We start from the raw sequence: 19,791 nt of genomic DNA on the forward strand, positions 1-19,791 counted from the left end.
AATTAGCAGACTCTCACAACTTCTGTGGTGGGTAAGTTATCGTCTTTCACCAAAACCAAACCAAACCTATCACTGTCGAATGTATTCTGATTCATAGCAACTCTATAGGACAGAGTAGAACTGCCCCATAGGGAAAGAGCAGCTGGTGGATTCGAACTGCTGACCTTTTGATTAGCAGCCAAATGCTTAACCTCTGTGCCACCAGAGCTCCCAAATCTTCTCCTTTAGGGTTTGCCTTTTCAATTGGCCTCTCGAGGCATGCTGGGGTCTGACTCTGTAGTGAGAGAAAGTGAGAGAGGGTTGGGGTAGGTTTGGGGTTAGGGTGTGACGCTTAAAGGCAACAACTTCAGGAGTCACAGTACAATAAATCCTCTGAATTCTCCCACATACTTCCATGCAGGAGTCCCTGGGTGGTGCAAATGATTAAGTGCTCAACTACTAATGCAAAGGTTGGCAGTTCAAGCATATCCAGAGGTGCCTCAGAAAATAAGACTTGGTGATCTGCTTCCGAAAGTCACAGTCTTGGAAACCCTGTGAAGTGCTATGGGGTTGCCATTAGTTGGAACTGACTCAACTTGTTTGGTTTTTTGATTTTATCTCCATTTAATTCTCAGGGTCCTACTCTGCTCTAATCAATGCCCTTGGTTTCAATTAAGAAAGTGGTTAGGCTGTGAATGCAAATGATTTTGTAATTGGGCAACCCGTAAGATCAAATTTTGTTTTTGATTTTCACCTATCTTGGCCTTTAGTTGTTAGAGATAAGAAGTTTTCTTTTTTTCTTATCGCTATGGCTTGTTTTAGAAGTCATAGAAAATCCCTGGTCTATATGTGTTTTGAGGATGAGAATTTAGGAATTTGAGCTGAGAAATTAAGACTTATAGCTCTTATTCTTTCTTAAAGATGTCCAATTCTATAAAAGACAGCCACGTCACCCCATAGTCTTTATAGTCCTTAGCAGCCACTCGATTTCCCAAAAGCTTGATTTCAGAGGGCATCTTTTTCTAGGGGAATAAAAAACAAAACAACCCGTTGCCGTCAAGTTGATTTCGACTCATAGCACCCCCATATTACAGAGTAGAACTGCACCACAGGGTTTGCAAGGCTGTAAATCTTCACGGAAGCAGACTGCCACATCTTTCCCCTGCGGAACTGGTGGGTTCGAGCCGATGACCTTTTTGGTTAGCAGCCAAGCTCTTAGTCATAATTTAATAATCTGTTTTGCCACTGTATTCCTCAGGCTGCCAATATCTAAACCCTTCAACTAGCTCAGTTTCAGCCCTCAGTCCTAATCAAACTAGATAATCCATCCCTGATTTTGTCTGTTTCCCTTAGGTCCTGTGCTTCCTCATTCTAATGTTACTGTCAGGTGGCTTAGCTATAAGCAACAAAAACTTACTCTGACTGATTTAAAGAGAGGAGGAATTTATTTAAACCATAGGTGGAGAGTCAGGCTCAGAGGCATGCATCTACAAGCAACTCCAGAAGTATGTCACAGAACTGGTAAGGTGAAGACAGTACTGCATCCATCTATACCACACACCAGACACTGTAGCTTGCATTACCAGCACCCTGCATCCGTCACTGGGTGCCACTACTAGCCATGCTGTCCTAAAACTTGACCATCTTCCAAATACCTTTACCACCAGAGGGTCTACCTTCCATTGCCATTGTTGCTAACTGCTGTTGGGTTGACCCCCAATTCATGGCAACCCCGTGCACAACAGAAAGAAGCGCTGCCTATTCCTGCGCCATCCCCATGATCCGCTGCGGATTGGACCGCTGTGATCCATAACGTGATTTTTGGAAGTAGATCGCCAGACCTTTCTTTTAGTCTGTCTTAGTCTGAAAGTTCTGCTGAAACCTGTTCAGCATGGTAGCAACATGCAAGCCTCTACTGATACGTGGGTGACGACTGCATGAGAAGCGCGTTGGCTAGATATCAAACCCCGGTCTACCATATGAAAGGTGAGAATTTTACCACTGAACGACCATTGCCTCTCACCAAGATTACATAGTAGATAATTCCCCAAACTATTACTAAAAGTTCAGGTCCTGGCCACAAAAAACAAAACAAAACAAAACACTGAAGTTCATTTTACAGGGATCTGCTCCAAGACTAAACTACATGGGTCCCAGGCCTATAAGGTTTACATACATAATTGTTATTTTATTGCTTATAATTTTTATATAATTTGAACAGGTTAACATCTGTAGTTTATGTATAATACCTTAACTATCACTTTTAGTATTTAGTGTACTCTTCAGAGTAGTTTCTGCCCTGATTTTTGTCTCCTCCTGATTTCATGGGGTAGGTAGCATGGTGTATTCTGGGCTTTGGAGTCAGACAAACTTGGGTTTCAATCCTGGCTCTGGCCCTGATCAATAGTTCCTGTCATTAGTCACATTACTTATTTTTTTTTAAGCCTTGGCTTCTTCTATAAAATGTATATAGTAAAATTTATGCTGTATGGTTGTTATGAAGATAAATATAATTCACATAAAGCTTAGTAAGAGATGCTGGGGAATAATGGACTTGATTATGTAGAGAGAGTTGTGTTTTCTATGTTTGTAACTGAGCAATTATCTAAAGTAAGGTACATGGGACAAACATGTGGGAAGAAGTGGAACAATATGGCTAAGGCTGACTTAGCAATACCAGTGGACACTGTCACGTTGTTGTGAAACAATTCCAGCCATCTTCCTTCTTTTTCAAGACCCAATTACTTTTTGCTTTGAAAAAAAAAAAATTTTTTTTTTTTGATACCATGCGTTTTCATTAATGGAAGCATGCTGAATCATTGAGTGTTGTTGAATTTTTGGTAGGTAGTATGGATTTTCTTCCCCCTCCAACAATCATACCCTCTGAATCCTGAGGGACATAAGTTGTCCTCCTAATTCTACCCCAGATGCCCACCAGAGTCCAGAGTAACATACGGCGTCCCAAAGAAAAAATTTCACAATTTTTCTTTCTCCTACCAAAAATGCACACGCCTCATACAACACACTGCAAAAGCAGTAATTTGCGGCACACACCTGTTTTTTCAGTTTTAAACAGTAATAAAGGCCCCTGCCTCGGGACAGCGGTAAAGCCTCTTCCCAAAGAACCTGGGAGGAGGAAAAACTGGGTGGACAACTCTATAGCCCAATGGTCACGAAAGGGTTAACCTAAGAACTTTTGTTCACAAGGAGTGGATAGGCTAAAAATGAATCCCTGTTCACCAGGTATGCATGACCTTAGCTCCCAGCCCTTTCACTATGGAAATCCCACTATGTTCCCCACCCCCCTCAATTTGCAATAAATTCTCTCTTGAGAGGACATGATGAAATATAGAACTCCATCCCAGTAACCATCTTTATGTCTACAAGCTATGTCTTTTACCAATTATTATTACAAATTATAATCTTAACTCTATGGGGAAAAGATTCAGATAGTATTAATTTCCCTCGAAGGCATTGCAAGTATATAATTTATATAAACAAATAGAATATAACACCCATGCATAAAATACATATATATTTGTGTACATAAGAATTATCCTAGGTGGCACAAATGGTTTGCACTCAACTACTTATCTAAAGGTTAGTAGTTTGGACCCACCCAGCAGTGATGCGAAAGGCCTGGCAATCTGTTTCCTTAAAGGTTACAGCCAAGAAAACCCAATAGAACTGTACTACTGTGTAACACATGGGATCACCAGGAGTTGGAATCAACTAGACAGCAATGGATTTGGGTGTTTAAAAAGAATTATATATATATATATACACTGTATTCTCTGTATACACATACACCTTTTCAAAAATTCTGAAATAATAACCATCTGTAATGCCCTCTATTTTTTCAAATGCCCTCTATAGCAGTGAGTCCATGAAGTTTAACTGACTGATGTGTTTCCGAAATCTCTAGGTGACCAGGTGGTAAAATTATTAAGCAGCCTGAGATCTTGGTTTCAAAGTGAATCTATTATGCTTGGAATCTGAAGGATCTGTATCCAAAGCACAGAAAGTCCTGACCACCAGATGTCACCATTCTTCTATTTCCCTCCCTGGGCCTGAAGAGCGCTTGAGACATTTTCTTCCAAGGGACTGAGGGAAATATTTGCCTAGGAACGTTCCTGGAACTTCACTAAAAGGTCTTTACTTATTAAGAGGAATTGTCTTTTCAATTGCCCTCTGTGCGGATTTCCTTGTGGTATTTGAGTGTTATCTGGACAGTTTCTGATAGCTGAGGATCAAGTGGCTGACAGTTTGGCATTCATCTGGTCAGTAAGTGTTAGAGTCATTTCCTGCAGCTTGAAGATTAAAGGTAGGACTGACCTAATGTGTCCAAAGCCTAGAGCTAGCTGCATGCCAGAGAGGCCACAGGTGTGTTTACTAAGGTCCTGGACACAGACGCATTGCAGTCGAGTGGATTACGACTCAGAGCGACCCTATTGGACAGAGTAGAACTGCCCTCTAGAGTTTCCAAGGAGTGCCTGATGGATTCGAACTGCAGACCTTTTGGTTAGCAGCGGTAGCACTTAACCACTACGCTGGGAGCCCTCCCTAACTAGCTACTTAGCCTTGGGAGCTGACTTGCAAAATGGAGTTGGACTAAGTCATTTCTAAAATCTAAAATTACATGATCCTCAGTTTTTAAAACCTGTGTTGTGGAGGATGGGTGGGATGGTCTAAGTCAAAGAAGAAGATTCTAGGAGGGACAGCGAGATGCTGTGGAGAAATCCTGCAGGGAAGGTCAGGGAAAGTTGAACATAAACCCTTATTCACAGTGTAAACGGATGTAGTAACTGGTTACAGGGCTTAGAACTTGCTAGGGGTTATGAACTTTTTCATTTCCATGGTTCCACCCCAAGGTGATCTACCTGGCAACCTTCCCTCCTTTTCTGATAGCACCTAAGGACGTTATATAGCGCTCACTGATGTAAACGCGCAACATTCTCTCTCGTGGGGCTTGGTTAAATTTGTCATGTCAGCCAATGTTCTTTGGGGAGCCTTCAGGGCATGGGATGTGTTTTATTTCTTTCTGAACTTACCCAAGGTCTAACCATACAACGTTCAGCTAGCAAGCCCAGAGTGCTCATAAAATCCGGAGGCGGGAGAGGCCAGAGAAAGAGGATCAGAATTCGTTTATTATCTACTATGCGCCAGGCATATACAGTTCATTTCATCCTCAATAACCTCGTGGAGAAGCAAGTATTATTCTCCTGTTATAAAAAAGGCTGAACTGAAATGCTTAAATAGCTTGCCCAAGGTCATAAAAAACAAGAGGCAGAAACTGATACTGCTTCATATAATCCATTCTACGAAGGTGGAAACTGAGGCTCAGTGGGTTCACTAAGTTGCAGGCACCGGTAGGTGGTGCAGCCCACAGTCTGCCCCTCACCAGGCCTCACTGCTGGAAGGCCTCTGGTCCTTAGCGGCCAGGACTGCACCACTTTGGAGGATGCGTCGTCAAATCAGCGTTTGAACACTGCCCCTAACCTTGCTAAAACGTTATTTATGGCCGCGATCAGGTGGCCTTGCTCGCTAGTCTCTCCGTTGGGCTGCGGAATTGAGAGGACTGGGAGAAGTCCTCTCCGACAGGGTTGAGAGTTTACAGACGGCCCCTGACAGACTGGGGCGTTCAGAATTGGCTGAGCGCTCCGCCGGCGAGGGCGGGGAATTTGCAGGACGTCCCTGGTCAGAACCCTGCCTCCGAAAAACGCGAGCCTAGAAGCCGGGAGAAGTTGGAGACCTCGGGTACCGGAGGAAAGGAAGAAATTGCGGACAGTCTGTCGCCCTGGCCAATTGATCCCTCGGAGCAGCGTCTCTGGCGCGTCTTGACTGAGTGTGCACGCGCCTTGCGCGGCCCCGCCAGGGCTGGGAGTTTGTAGACCGTCCCTGCCGCGGCCCGCTCGGCGGCGGCCCTGCGGCTCTCGCGGCGGGGGCTGTGGCTGGCCCGGGTGCGATCCAGCCCAGGTAAACGCGCCGCTAGCTGCGGGCGCCGCGCGCGCCCCGGGCCCCGGGGAGATAGCGGCCGGCGGGCACGCCGGCTGCTGCTGCTGCTGCTGCTGCTGCCGCCGCCGCCTAGTAGGAAGGTAAGAGCCTTTGGGTCTAGGCGACCCTGTCGGAGCTCGCTCTCCCCGCGGGGAGATGCACGCAGAGTGGATCGCGGGGGGCGCGGGGAGCCGGGCACCGGCCGGGGAGTCCCTATCGGGGGCAGCTTTCGCCCGCCGTCCCTCAGCCGCCTGTGTGGGTGCCCGGCCCCGAAGTGGAGCCTGGGGACGCGCCTTGAGGCGCCCACCTTCCCGGGCAGCCCTTCACGAGGGGAAGCTGAAGCCCTCCAGGGCCCGTGGAGAGGGGGCTTTTGGGCTGTCTAAGGGAGAATCCAGAGGAAGCTCCGGCTGCGCGGGCGGGAGGCGAGTGGCCGCGGATAGCAGATGGACGCTCTGACCGCGGAAGAGCCCAGTGGGGTCACGCTGCAGGCGTGGGCCGGGTTCGGGTCCCCGAGACCTAGGCACGGGCCACTGGGAAGGAGCGAGGAAGGCTGGCCTGGGACCCCTGGAGGGGAGGGATGCGGTAGGCGGACGCTCTGGGCCGGGGCGTGGGAGGCCTCGGGCTTGCCCCCAAGCCACGGGGCTGGCGGGTGGACCGCGATCCTGCCGGCGCGCTCCGCGGGGCTGCCCAGCCCGGGAGGCTACGGGGAGCGCAGAGCCCACACCCGCGCACACACTCCCCGAGAGCATGCTCAGTGCGGCCCTGGGAACTTCCTGCTGAGTCGCTAGCGGACCCGGCCCCCGCCAGGCCCGCGCGGCTTGCAAAGTTGGGGGCGGCAGGACGCGGGAGTAGGGGTCGCTTCGTTCGCATGTGGCTCTTACGCGACCCCCAGCCTGCCTCGCCTCGGCTGGGTTCCTGGCGCGGCTCTTGCTTCCCGCCCCCGAGGTTGGGGACAGGGGCGTGGATGTCATTCAGTTCCCCGGGGCTGGGTCCGAGGCCGGGTGGCCAGAGGCCTGGTAGTTGGGCTGGCTACGAATGGACCCGCTGGCAGTGCGCCTGCCGCGCGCTCGGACCCTGCGCGATGAGCAGGCTCGGTGGAAGGGGGTGTGTGAGACCGGGGACGTTCACACACACTCGCAGTCACACACAAAGCCGTGGTTTGGTAGTCTCCGAGCCGAAGAGGGAAGGGGTGGCGCTTGCATTGCCCAGCAGCGTTTGTAGCGCCTTTAGGGTGCCCGGCGCCTTGTGGGCTGCCAGAACAAGGCGAGGCGTATGGTTTCTGGAGGTGCAGGAGTCTAGGTCTAGAGCCTGGCACTCCTGGTACTGACCACCAGGCCCTGCCCAAGGCGGACGCCGTGTCTGGCCAGTTTGGCGGCCCATTTAGGGGCGGTTGGGCACTTCTGGGGCTGTGGAGTTGGGGAAGGGAAAGCTGAGGTTTGTGTGAGATGGCAGTCCACCTCTAAGCACACTTGCATCAGTGTTAGGGTCAGGATCTCATTTTAAAGAAAGGCAAGTGGGGAGGTGGGGCTGTCTCCCAGTTCAAATTTTTAGGACCTGTCTACTTAATTAGTTTTTACTCGGTGAGAGTACAGTCCTTTGTCAGGCAGACATACGCATCCTGAATCCTTTTTTAATAACAAAAATTTTTGTCATTTTACACATCTCGTGTCTTGACTCAGGATCAGAATTCCATTGTCACAAAACAGTTCCTGAAGGACAGTCACCTCAAATATGCCTTGATGAATCCGTTCCCACCCCCTCCACCTACCCCTCCTTTCCTACAAATTCTTTTTGCTGCCATTCTTCAGGGCTGTGATGGGCATCCTCAGATTGGTTTGTCACAGGAGTACAGCAAAGCGCCCCTTTGTAGAGGCCTTGTTAGCTCTCTCCATTTACCGACTTCATGTCCATGTATCAACCTTAAGGAGAGAGGCCCTGAAAAGTGAGGTGATGGGAAGGGGAAGAGGGTGACCTTTTTGCCCATTTTAGCCACCAGGAGGAGAAATAAGCTTCACCTGTTGTCATCTGTCTCTGGCGGAGCTGGGTACCTGGGCACAGAGATTGGGCTGGCCCTCGGTAGTTGGCTTTTCCTTACGTCTCCTCTTTTGTTCCAGCCTCCCTTGCCGGGTCTGGGACACTTCTGACTGGAGTCACTAGGGGCAAGGAGTCTGCAGTCCTGGTTTGGGGCTTTGCAGCACTGGCTCCAGCAGATGTTGCTGGCAGTTGGTTTTAAGGTGGGACTGCAATGGCAGGAGGGCTGGGGGCTTTGGCCAAATCTGTCAGTGGCATAAGCCTTGCTGCAAAGCAGCTCACGGGCTTTTTGATGTCCTTGGCAGTGAGTACTTCAAGTGCTCGGTGTTTGGCAGTGCGGATACCATCCTTGTTTATATATACACACATCCATATACATTTTTATAAGGAAGCATGTGCATATGTATGTGCGTATGTGGTGCTCTTTGGTAGAAATCTTGGAGCTGGAAAGGATCTCAGGAGATCACTAGAATCCAAATTTTCTCCCTTCCCATTCAGTTTTCTCAGTTTAAAAATAGCCAACCAGCCTTCTGCCCAGCTGGCCTCCAAAAGTGCTGAAATGCCAGAGTTCCTCCCGTGAGCCTAGCTGAGGGAAGGCCCTTGGCTCTGCCTTTGAGGAGTGTGACTGCTCCGAATCCTTTCTGGATGTCACTGTCACATTTGACATGAGTTTTCCTGATGCTTTGCATGGTTTGGGATCTAAGTCAGTGCAGAGGAATCCCCGGATTGATTTTGGCAGGGGACAGGCAGTGACCTGTGTCCCCTGTAGAGATGTCTAGAAAACTTGAAACTGCTCCGAATCCTTTCTGGATGTCACTGTCACATGTGACACAACTTTTCCTGATGCTTTGCATGGCTTGGGATCTAAGTCACTGCAGAGGAATCCCCGGATTGATTTTGGCAGGGGACAGGCACTGACCTGTGTCCCCTACAGGGGTGTCTAGAAAACTTGAAACTGCTCTGAATCCTTTCTGGATGTCACTGTCACATTTACACGACTTTTCCTGATGCTTTGCATGGCTTGAGATCTAAGTCACTGCAGAGGAATCCCCGGATTGATTTTGGCAGGGGACAGGCTCTGACCTGTGTCCCCTGCAGGGGTGTCTAGAAAACTTGAAACTGCTCGGAATCCTTTCTGGATGTCACTGTCACATTTGACACGACTTTTCCTGATGCTTTGCATGGCTTGGGGTCTAAGTCACTGCAGAGGAATCCCCAGATTGATTTTGGCAAGGGACAGGCAGTGACCTGTGTCCCCTGCAGAGGTGTCTAGAAAGGGTTGGGAAGTTCATGTCCTTTTGCACTCTGTGTCCACCCAGAGAGATCATTGCTCTGTCCTTTCCCAGGATCAGTAGACTCATCTCTCTTCTCTCATTCTTGGGTGGTGTGGCCTCCTGGCTCCAGTAAGCTAGGGTTGGGGTTGGCAATCTGTGTTGATGTTATTATAGTACACCAATTGGCCTTTCAGTTCATCCTGATTCATGGCGACCCCATGTGTGTCAGAGTAGAACTGAACTGTGTTCCATGGGGTTTTCAATGGCTGATCTTTTTTTTGGAAGTAGATCACCAGGGATTTCTTCCGAGGTGTCTCTTGGTGGACTCAAACCTCAACTTTTTGGTTAGCAGCCGAGGGTGGTAACTGTATCCATCATCCAGATACTCCTGTTACTATTATAGTAGGTCTCAAGAAAGCCTGTGCTGTCGGGAGCTTTGTCTCCGGGTTGTGGAGAGTTTGCTGTGGGGCATGTCATAATCTGGGGGAGGCTCCTGGTGTCAGGTGAACAGTTGACTGGTGGTTTTGGCTGAAGGAAGGTTTTCGTGTCCCAGAACCCAAATACTTAAAAAAGAGAAAAAATAATTTTATATGTTGAGATGGGGGAGTGGCATGTTGGTGATAGTTGAGAGGTTTGGGCGGGAAATAAATAAGCAGCTGGGACTTGTCAGTGCAAGTTTTAACCAAGCTGCCTTTAAAGTTAATAATTGCTTTGAACTGTAGAGTCATTCTTAATAGCCATAAGGTGGTTATACTTTTAAATTTCTGTTTGAATTTAAGTAAAGCCCTCCCCAGTCCTGTCTTCATAAAATGCCTAACCAAAGCCATGTCCCAATAGGTATTTTCATCCTGTGTCTCCATCAAGTGTCCCTGGGCGGTGTAAATGGTTAACACGCTCAGCTGCTACCCTAAAGGTTGGAGGTTTGAGTTCACCTAGTGGTACCCTGGAAGAAAGGCCTGGCAGTCTACTTCTGAAAGATCAGCTGTTGAAAGCCCTGTGGAGCACAGTTCTACTCTGACACCCATGGAGTCACCATGAGTTGGCGTTGACTCACAGCAGCTGATTGGGTCCTCATAAAAAAACCAACTGCAGCTGTAATTGAGATGCTGGCTTGCAGGCATGCTCACCGAATGTTTATCTAGCACTCACCATGCACCATGCACTGTGCTGGTGCTAGGATATAAAGATATCCTCCTAAATTACGTTCTCACTTTTGATTTATCTGATCTTCTCTTCCAGTGTGTTAATGCAAACTAATAGCTCTTGGAAAGCTGCCAGGGTGGGTCCCAGGAGCCTTAACACTGTAACCATGTTCTCAAGCTGGAAGAGTTGGGACCTGAGCTACGTTTGCGCGTTATGGGGTGTTTTATTTTCTTTCCACGCCAAAATTAAATGCATCGCTCCCTGACTTCGTCACATCTGGAGGGGGGTTCACGTATGCGTGGGAGGGGTTGGAGGAATCACTTTAAATCTTCAAAACCTCAGAGCTGTCTTGTCTGAACAAGTTCAGCTGTAAAGCAGTGTCGAAACCCTGGTGGTGTAGTAAAGAGCTACAGGTGCTTAACCAAAAGGTGGGCAGTTCAGATCCACCAAGCGCTCCTTGAAAACCCTAGGAGGCAGTTCTACTCTGTTCTTTACGGTCCCTATGAGTTGGAGTCTACTCGGCAATGGGTTTGGTTTGGTTTTTGGTTTATAAAGCAATATGCAAATGAAGAACACACTAATGCAGCCCCTAGAACCACTTTGGGCCTCACTTATTAGGTTGAAAAGTAAGAGGATTGAAACAGCTCCAAGGTTCTGTTCAGTGCTAATGTTGTATAATTCTGTACATGTGACAAAGGAGATAGGATAAAGAAATTAAATGAAATTTCATTATTGAATAATGATTTAAAAAAAAGGCGGGGGGGCTCACATTGTTTTTGTCCTTGCTGGTAGACAGCTGAAATGCTTACGAAGAAAAAGACAGTTCCTATTGAGTTGATTCTGACTTGTGGGAACCCATACGTGTCACAGTAGAACTGTGCTCCAGAAGTCTTTCAATGACAGATTTTTCGGAAATAGATTGCCAGCCCGTTCTTCTGAAGCACCTTTGGGTGGACTCAAACCTCCAACCTTTTGGTTAGAAGCTGAGTGTGTTAACTGTTAGTACCACCCAAGGACTCCATACCTTAAAAGAACCGGTACTTTATTATTATTACTATCTTTTGGAGTGTTTTCCTTTGTAAAAATAAAAAGCCTTGCATGTTACTCCTCAGCCTAGAAATAACCCGCTTTTCTCATTGTTGTATGCCGTCGAGTCGACTCTGACTTATTGCATCCCTATATGTCAGAGTAGAACTGCCCCATGGGGTTTCCTTCCTGTAATCTTTTGGGAGCAGGTCGTTAGGTCTTTTCTCCCATGGAGCGGCTAATGGGTTCGAACCACCAACCTTTTGGTTAGCAGCTGAGCGCTTAACCATTACGCCACCAGGGCTCCTCCTCTTTCCTTAGTGACGCTGTTTTTTCTCCTGGAAAATTGAGATTCAGAGTAGAAGATGACCTAGCTTGTGGAACTTTGTGGTTACGTGGTGCCGTGGCCTGGGAAAAGTGGCTAGGTGTTGACACTGCCACACAGCCAGGCCAGATTCTGTTTACGTGTCCTCATCTTGCTCTACCCTAAAACAACTACTCCCAAAGAACAAGGAAGTTTGATATCGATCTCCTTGTAACTGCTTTTTAAAAAAACATCTGTTATCTGGAACATCTATTTTTTATTTTCTAGTGTTCATGCCAACGAGTTTTCTAAATGACCGGTTCCTTCCCTGATTGGTCTTTAAAGAAGCATTGCCTAATCCTCCTGCTAAATATAATGTGTCTCCCTTTGGTAACTTTGTTAGTATTTCTGTTGAGTATACTTCCTCTCCACTCTCCTGTAAATTTTTAGAGGAGTCAAAGTTTAGAAGTAGCACCCAGTGGAGCTTTGTCGGGGAAGGGGAACTTTAACCCCCTTTAGCCCCCTTCCCAGTAATGTTCACCCTCGGAGGTTTCCCCAGTGTTACTTAAGACATCTGCAAACACAGCTTCAAGCTTCTCTGTCTGGATCGCTTTTCTTAATAAAATTCTAGTCTCCAGTGACTAAGAGTGATGCATTTTCCTCCCCTCCGCTTATTTTATTTAATTAACTTATTTTTATTGTGGTATTAATATATATAAAAATTTACATATTAAATAATTTTAACATGTACAGTTTGGTGCCCTTATTTGATTTTTAACTCTTAATGCTTGCCAGATTTAAAGGCGAAATTGTCATGCAGGTAGTCTCTTAATGTATGTTATTAAGTGCTTACAAGTACAATTCTCTGAGGTAAGTGTTATGAACTTCCTATTTATAGGTGTTATGAACTTTCTACATTCTTTGTTTGTGGTTGTGACATCTAGCGAGCTCCAGAAATAGAATGTTGTTTTCCAAGGTTTGTTCCAAAAGAACATACCCAGCCCCAAGGGTTTCTGAAGGATTATAGAGCTTCACCAGGAACAGATTGGAAACCCTGTTCCCGTTGGCCCCACAGCGCCTGGCACACTGGAGCCGCATGGTTTCTGCTGAACGATGAGCATGGCAGTGTGGCATTGTGGGTAAACTCCAGCCTGGGCAGGTGAGGCCTCTCTACACTTAGTGGTCTGTCTAATGCCAGCCACTTAAGTGCTTTATGGTGCCAGTTCCTCGTCCTAAAATGAGGCACCCCATAGCTTCTCTTACTTGTGGGGTTTTACTGTTGTGCCTTTTTAGCTGGGTTTGGTACACTCACCTACTGGAGTTTTTAAAATTCCTGCTTAAGAATATTCTTAGGAGGGGCCCTAATTTCCAGGTCTTATTTTGTTGTTGTGCTTTTTCAGATTTCTCTTTTTTAAAATCAGTCAGTGGGCTTTTTGTAGACCATGTTTTCTATCACGGTGAGTGTAATTCCTGGGCTTATGAAGGGCAGCAGATCGGCACTGTGTGTGTGTGTGAGAGAGAGAACGTGTGTGTGAGAGAGAATGTGTGTGTGCATGTGTGTGAGTGAGAGAAAAACACGTGTGTGCAGAAAAATGTGTGTGCGTGTGAGATAGAACGTGTGGAGAGAGAAAACGTGTGTGCCTGTGTGTGTAAGAGAAAAAGTGTGTGCGCATGTATGTGAGAGAGAAAACGAGAGAGAGAGAGAGAGAGGGAGGGAGAAAACGTGTGTGTCCCCACACTGCTGTGGTTTTTTACCTTGTTATTAATGCCATCTATAAAAAGAGCGAGAGTGATCATAGCTGGAACTGCAGGTTTGGCGTAACCCTCAGTAAATGAAGTCTCCAGAACGCTTCTACAGGAGGGTTTGTTAATATGGATTTTCCCCTAATACATGTCTGTTGGAGCTATAGCTAGGAGATCCTTGAAGGTATTATGGATAATGATTTTATTGTACTTTCTAATAAAGTGCGATTAAGTGTTTTTCATGATAATGAGTTGCTTATTCTATGATACTGCCTTTTCTCTAACTGCCTCTATGAGGAGAATCAGATTCTACTTTACATTTTTGGTACTGTGCCTGGTTAATATTCTCCAAGTTCCAGAGTTTCTTCCTCAACCAGTGACTTTGAGAGGATTTTCTGTTTCCTCATTGTCCGCATTTCAGGATTCTCTCATTCTTCTGTTGGTTTCCTATTAACTGCTGTAACAAATTACCACAAACTTAGTGACTTCACATACGTTTATTCTCTCATAGTTCGGTAGATCAGAGGTCCAGCTTGGGTCTTACCAGCTAAGATCCAGCTGTTGGCAGGGCTGCATACCTTTCTGGAGGCTCTAGGGTAGAATCTGTTTTCTTGCCCTTTTCAGTTTCTAGAGACTACCCACATTCCTTGGCTCTTGGGCCATGTTATGTGTTGAATTGTACCCCCAGTATGTTGAGGTCCTTAACCCCCAGTATCTGTGAATGGGAATGTATTTGGAAATAGGGTCTTTGCAGATGCAGATAGTTAACACCAGGTCATACTGGAATAGGATGGGCCCTAATCCAGTATGGCTGGTGCTCTTCCAAGAGGAGGAGAGACACAAAGGGAAGACGGTTATGTGAACAGGGAGGTGGAGATTGGAGTTACGTTGCCAGAGAACCAAGGAACACCTGGGGCTGCCAGAAAGTGGAAGAGACAAGGAAGAATCTTCCCCTAGAGCCTTCAAAGAGAGCATGACTGTGCCTGAATTTGGATTTACAGCGTCCAGAATTGTGAGAGAAGTTCCTGTTTTAAGCCACCTATTTTCCGGTAATTTGTTATGTCAGCCGTGGGAAACTAACACAGCACCTTCCTCCATCTTCAAAGTCAGCAATATTGAGCTGAGTCCTTGGCCCACTGCTATCAAGCTAGTTCTTTGACCACAGCTGGGAAAAGACCTCCACTTTAAGGAGCCATGTGACTACATTGGCTCCACCTGGATAATCAGGCTACTGGCCCATCTCAAAGCCCTTAACTTGATCACACCTGCCACATAAGGTAACATATTCACAGGTTCCAGGAATTGGGATGAGGGCATATTGGAGGGTCATTATTCTGCCTACCTCAGTCCTCAAAACTCTTTGTAAGGAAATAGTTCTTTATTCTTTCTGTAAAGAAACTGTTTCGTTATGTAAAGTAACTTTGCTGTTACAGGAAATTTGCTTATTTCCTTGTTCCTGTCCTTTATGAATATATCCAAACCGGTTCTCCCCAAAGCCCGTGATTATGTGCATAAAAGTTGAAGTCTGCCGTGGCCAGACATTGAGCTAGTCTAGCTTGTCTAATTGTCAGCAGTCCTACTATTATGATGAGGAAACTGAGGCACAAAGATGGTAGGAAACTTGCACAGGGTCACAGAGCCAGAAGTGGCAGGGCCAAGGTGCAAAACTATCTCTTAGATTTTAAAGCCTGCATTCTTTTCACTGTTCCCGTCTGCCTTAGAAGTGATAGTGGACAAACAGAATGAGAAATGGTAAAGGGAAAACATAAAAGAATGGAAAATGTTTCTCCTTCTGCCAAACCAAAAAACCAAACCCACTGCCATGGAGTCGATTCCGACTCATAGTGACCCTATAGGACACAGTAGAACCGCCCCATAGGATTTCTAAGGCTGTAAATCTTGCAGAAGCAGACCGCCACATCATTCGCCCTCGGACTAGCTGATGGGCTCGAACCACTGACCTTCCAGTTAGCAGCTGAGCACTCAACCATTGTGCCACCAGGACTGCTTGCTTCTGTCAAGTGATGATAAAAAACAGACACTGCCTGTGATAGATTGATTGTACTAATTACCCTGATAATCGCCTCCCCATATCTGGACATGCTTCCCTGAAACTTTGTATTCGCCACTCCCATCATCAGTGGAATTAATTGGTCTTGTGACTTGCTTTGGTCACTGGGATGTTAGTAAATGTATAAGCAATGTTTAAAAAGCACCTGCTTGTTTCTAATTGTATCTTACATGATTAGGCTTGCTCTCTCAGATCCCTGCCACTGCCATGGGGACATGCCCATGCTAGCCTAACGGAGAGGTCTGGGAGACAGGAGGAGGTGAGCCAGCTTGTGGCAGCTGAGGCCATCCTAGATCAGCCAGCTCCCAGCTGAGCTCTCAGCTGCTCCCATTCTCTATTCTCCAGAGATGTCTGGCCATGGTCAGCTAAGCCTGCCCTAGATCCCTAGAGCCACCCAACTGACCTGCAGAGTTGTAGAAGTAAGAAATGATTTTAAGCCACTCAGTTTTGGCGAAGTTTGTTATACAGCAATTGCTAACTGATACACAGCTCATATTAGATATTTGAATAGCGTAAGGAATGTTTTTAGTGTCCTTTTAAAGAGCAGCATTTTGGGTTACTTTTTCACTAATATTCTTTTAAGATTATACTTTAGGCTTTTCTAGTGTAAAAATATCACAAGGTTGGGGAAAGCAAAAAGAAAGGCTTTACTGGGCATATATTCAAAGAGGCAAAGGTAGGAAACAGACAAGCATGCTGCCAGAGCCATGTGTTCCCAAGTCCAGAATGATCAGTAGATATTAACATTACAAATGGCCCAAACCGTTGAAAGCTTCACCTTTTCGCAGACTGGCCAAAAGCTGTTAAGCCACCATGATTCTGCATCTTGAATTGTCTTTCTTAGTAATCATCGGTACAGGTTTCAGTAATGACATTCTGGAGGGTCTTCATTGGCCCAACAAATCTTACTATTCACTAAATGCTGATAGGAAAAGGTAAGAGAGGAAAGTATGTGGGTCTTTTGTGCTTTAAGATTTGTTTATGTGAAAGCTTTCCTAAAAGATGTTTTCCAAGATTGTTCTAGCTGTTGTCTTCATGCTTTTCAGAGCCCAGTTGATGTATCCTTGTGAGTCCTTGTGAGTCCTGCTCCAGCTGAGTCACATTCTAGGACAAGGAGTTGTCTATTGTCTCCTAAATCCAATATTGTCTCCTAAATCAAGACATAAGAACTTGTCCTTCAGACCTGCTTTTTTGAACATTACAGTTCTTTAAAGATCATTTTTTTTCTAAATTTTATTTAGTTTGTTGTTGTTGTTGAGAATATACACAGCAAAACATACCCCAATTCAACAGTTTCTTCATGTGCAATGTAGTGACATTGATTACATTCTCTGAGTTATGCAACCATTCTCACCCTCCTTTTCCCTGTTGTTCCTCCCGCATTAACATAAACTCACTGCCCCCTAGGATTCTTGTCTAATCTTTCCAGTTGCTGTTGTCAGTTTTTTTTTTTAAATTGTATTTTAGATGAAGGTTTACAAGCAAATTACTTTCTCATTAAGCAATTAATATACATATTGTTTTGTGGTATTGGTTGCCAACCCTAGGACATGTCAACACTCCTTCTTGACCTTGAGTTCCCTATTACCAGCTTTCCTGTCCCCTCCTGTCATCTCATCCTTGCCCCTGAGCTGGTGTGCCCATTTAGCCTCATTTTGTTTCATAGGCTTGTCTAATCTTTAGCTGAATGGTGAACCTCAGGAGTGACTTCGGTACTGTAGTAAAAGGGTGTCTGGGGCCATACTCATGGGGTTTCTCCAGTCTCTGTCAGACCAGTGAGTGTGGTCTTTTTTTGTGAGTTAGAATTCTGTTCTACATTTATCTCCAGCTCTGTCTGGGGCCTGCTGTTGTGATCCCTGTCAGACGAGTTGGTGGTGGGATCTGGACACAGTCTAGATGTGCTGGACTCAGTCTGGTGGAGGCTGTGGTAGTTGTGGTCCTTTAGTCCTTTGAACTAATCCTTCCGTTGTGTCTTTGGTTTTCTTCATTCTCCCTTTTTCCAGATGGGGTAGGACCAGTGGAGTATCTTAGATGGCCACTCACAAACTTTTAAGACCATAGATGCTACTCACCGGAGTAGGATGTAGAACATTTTCTTTATAAACTATGTTATGCCATTTGAGCTGGGATGTTCCCCGAGACCGTGGTCCCCAGCCCTCAGCCCAGTTATTCAGTCCCTTACGAAGTTTAGATGTGTTTGTGAAGCTTCCATGACTATGCCGTGGTCAAATTGTGCTGACTTACCCAGTATTATGTACTCTCTTACCCTCCACCAAACTTACCACTTATCTATTGTCTGTTTAGTGTTTTTCCCTCCCCTTTCATAACCATCAAAGATTATGTGTAAACGTTTTCATGGGTTTTTATAATAGTGGTCTCATACATTATGCCTTGTGTTGATTGATTTATGTGTTTGACTTGTTTCACTCAGCCTGATGCCCTCCTGGTTCATCCATATTGTGAGATGTTTTGTGATCCATCATTGTTCTTTATCATTGCGTAGTATTCCATTGTGTGTATGTACTATAGTTCGTTTAACCATTCCTCTCTTGTTTCCATCCTTTTGCTATTGTGAATAATGCTGTAGTGAACATAGGTGTGTCTTTTCATGTGACAGCTCTTATTTCTCTAGGATATGTTCCTAGGAGTGGGATAGCTGGATCGTATGGCATTTCTATTTCTAGCTTTTGAAGGAAGCACCATATTGTTTTCCAAAATGGTTGTACCATTTTGCATTCCCACCAGCAGTGCATAGAAGTTCCAGTCTTCCTGCAGCCTCCGCAGCATTTGCTATTTTCTGGTTTTTTTTTTTTTTGATTCATGCCAGTAATATTGGGGTGAGATGGTATCTCATTGTAGTTTTGATTTGTGTTTCTCTAATGGCTAGTGTGGTGCTGAAAGTGCTCATTTGTCTGTGCCAAGAAATTTGGAAGACAGCTACCTGGCCAACCAACTGGAAGAGATCCATATTTATGCCTATTCCAAAGAAAGGTGATCTAGCTAAATGTGAAAACTATCAAACAGTATCATTAATATCACAAGTTAAATTTTGCTGAAGATCATTCAGAAACAGCTGCTGCAGTACATCGGCAGGAAACTGCCAAAAATCCAAGCCAGATTCAGACGAGGACAGAGAACCAGTGATGTCATTGCTGATGTCAGATGGATCCTGGCTAAAAGCAAAGAATACCCAAAAGATGTTTACCTGTGATTTATTGACTGTTCAAAGGCATTCAACTGTGTGTATCGTAACGAATTATGGGTAACATTGTGAAGGCTGGGAATTCCAGAACACTTAATTGTGCTCATGAGGAAATTGTACATAGATCAAATGGCAGTTGTTCGAACAGACCAAGGGGATACTGCGAGGTTTAAAGTCAGGAACGGTGTGCGTCAGGGTTGTATCCTTTCGCCATACCTATTCAGTCTGTGTGCTGGGCAAATAATCCTAGAACCTGGACTTTATTGCAGAAGAACACGGCATCAGGGTTGGAGGAATACTCACTAACGACCTGTGTTATGCAGATGACACAGCCTTGGTTGCTGAAAGTAAAGAGGACTTGAAGCACTTACTCATGAAGATCAGAGTCTACAGCCTTCCATATGGATTACACCTCAACATAAAGAAAATAAAAATCCTCACAACTGGACCAATAAGGAACATCATGATGAATGCAGAAAAAGATTGAAATTGTCAAGGATTTCATTTTACTTGGATCCACAATCATGAAACATCCATGAAAGCATCAGTCAAGAAAGCAAACAACACATTGCATTGGGCAAATCTGCTGCAAAAGACCTCTTTGAAGTGTTAAAAAGCAAAGATGTTACCGTGAGGACTAAGGTGCGCCTGACCCAAGCCATGGTGTTTTTAGTCATCTCATAAGCATGTGAAAGTCGGACGGTGAATAAGGAAGACAGAAGAAGAATTGACGCCTTTGAATTATGGTATTGGTGAAGAATATTGAATTATACCATGGCCTGCCAAAAGAATGAACAAATCTGTCTTGGAAGAAGTACAGCCAGAATGTTCCTTAGAAGCAAGGATGGCAAGACTATGTCTCACATTCTTTGGACATGTTATCACGGGGGCATCAGTCCCTGGAGGACATCATACTTGGTAAAGCAGAGGGTCAGCGAAAAAGAGGAAGACCTGCAAAAAGATGGATTGACAAATGGTGGCTGCAACAATGGGCTCGAGCATAACAACCATTGTGAGGATAGCA

At 45.6% G+C, this 19,791-nt stretch overlaps 1 protein-coding gene across 3 annotated transcripts in view; it reads left to right on the plus strand.

The window, feature by feature from the left end:
- Positions 1–5,594: 5,594 nt before the first annotated feature.
- Positions 5,595–19,791, plus strand: part of MGAT5 (alpha-1,6-mannosylglycoprotein 6-beta-N-acetylglucosaminyltransferase) — a 425,977-nt gene continuing 411,780 nt past the window's right edge. For all 3 annotated transcript variants that reach the window (XM_049889210.1, XM_049889214.1, XM_049889212.1), the window contains exon 1: positions 5,595–6,074. The gene's annotated coding sequence lies outside the window, so the exon portion shown is untranslated. The remainder of the gene's footprint in view (positions 6,075–19,791) is intronic.

The sequence above is a fragment of the Elephas maximus genome, chromosome 6, assembly GCF_024166365.1.
Source record: "Elephas maximus indicus isolate mEleMax1 chromosome 6, mEleMax1 primary haplotype, whole genome shotgun sequence".
Taxonomy (NCBI): domain Eukaryota; kingdom Metazoa; phylum Chordata; class Mammalia; order Proboscidea; family Elephantidae; genus Elephas; species Elephas maximus.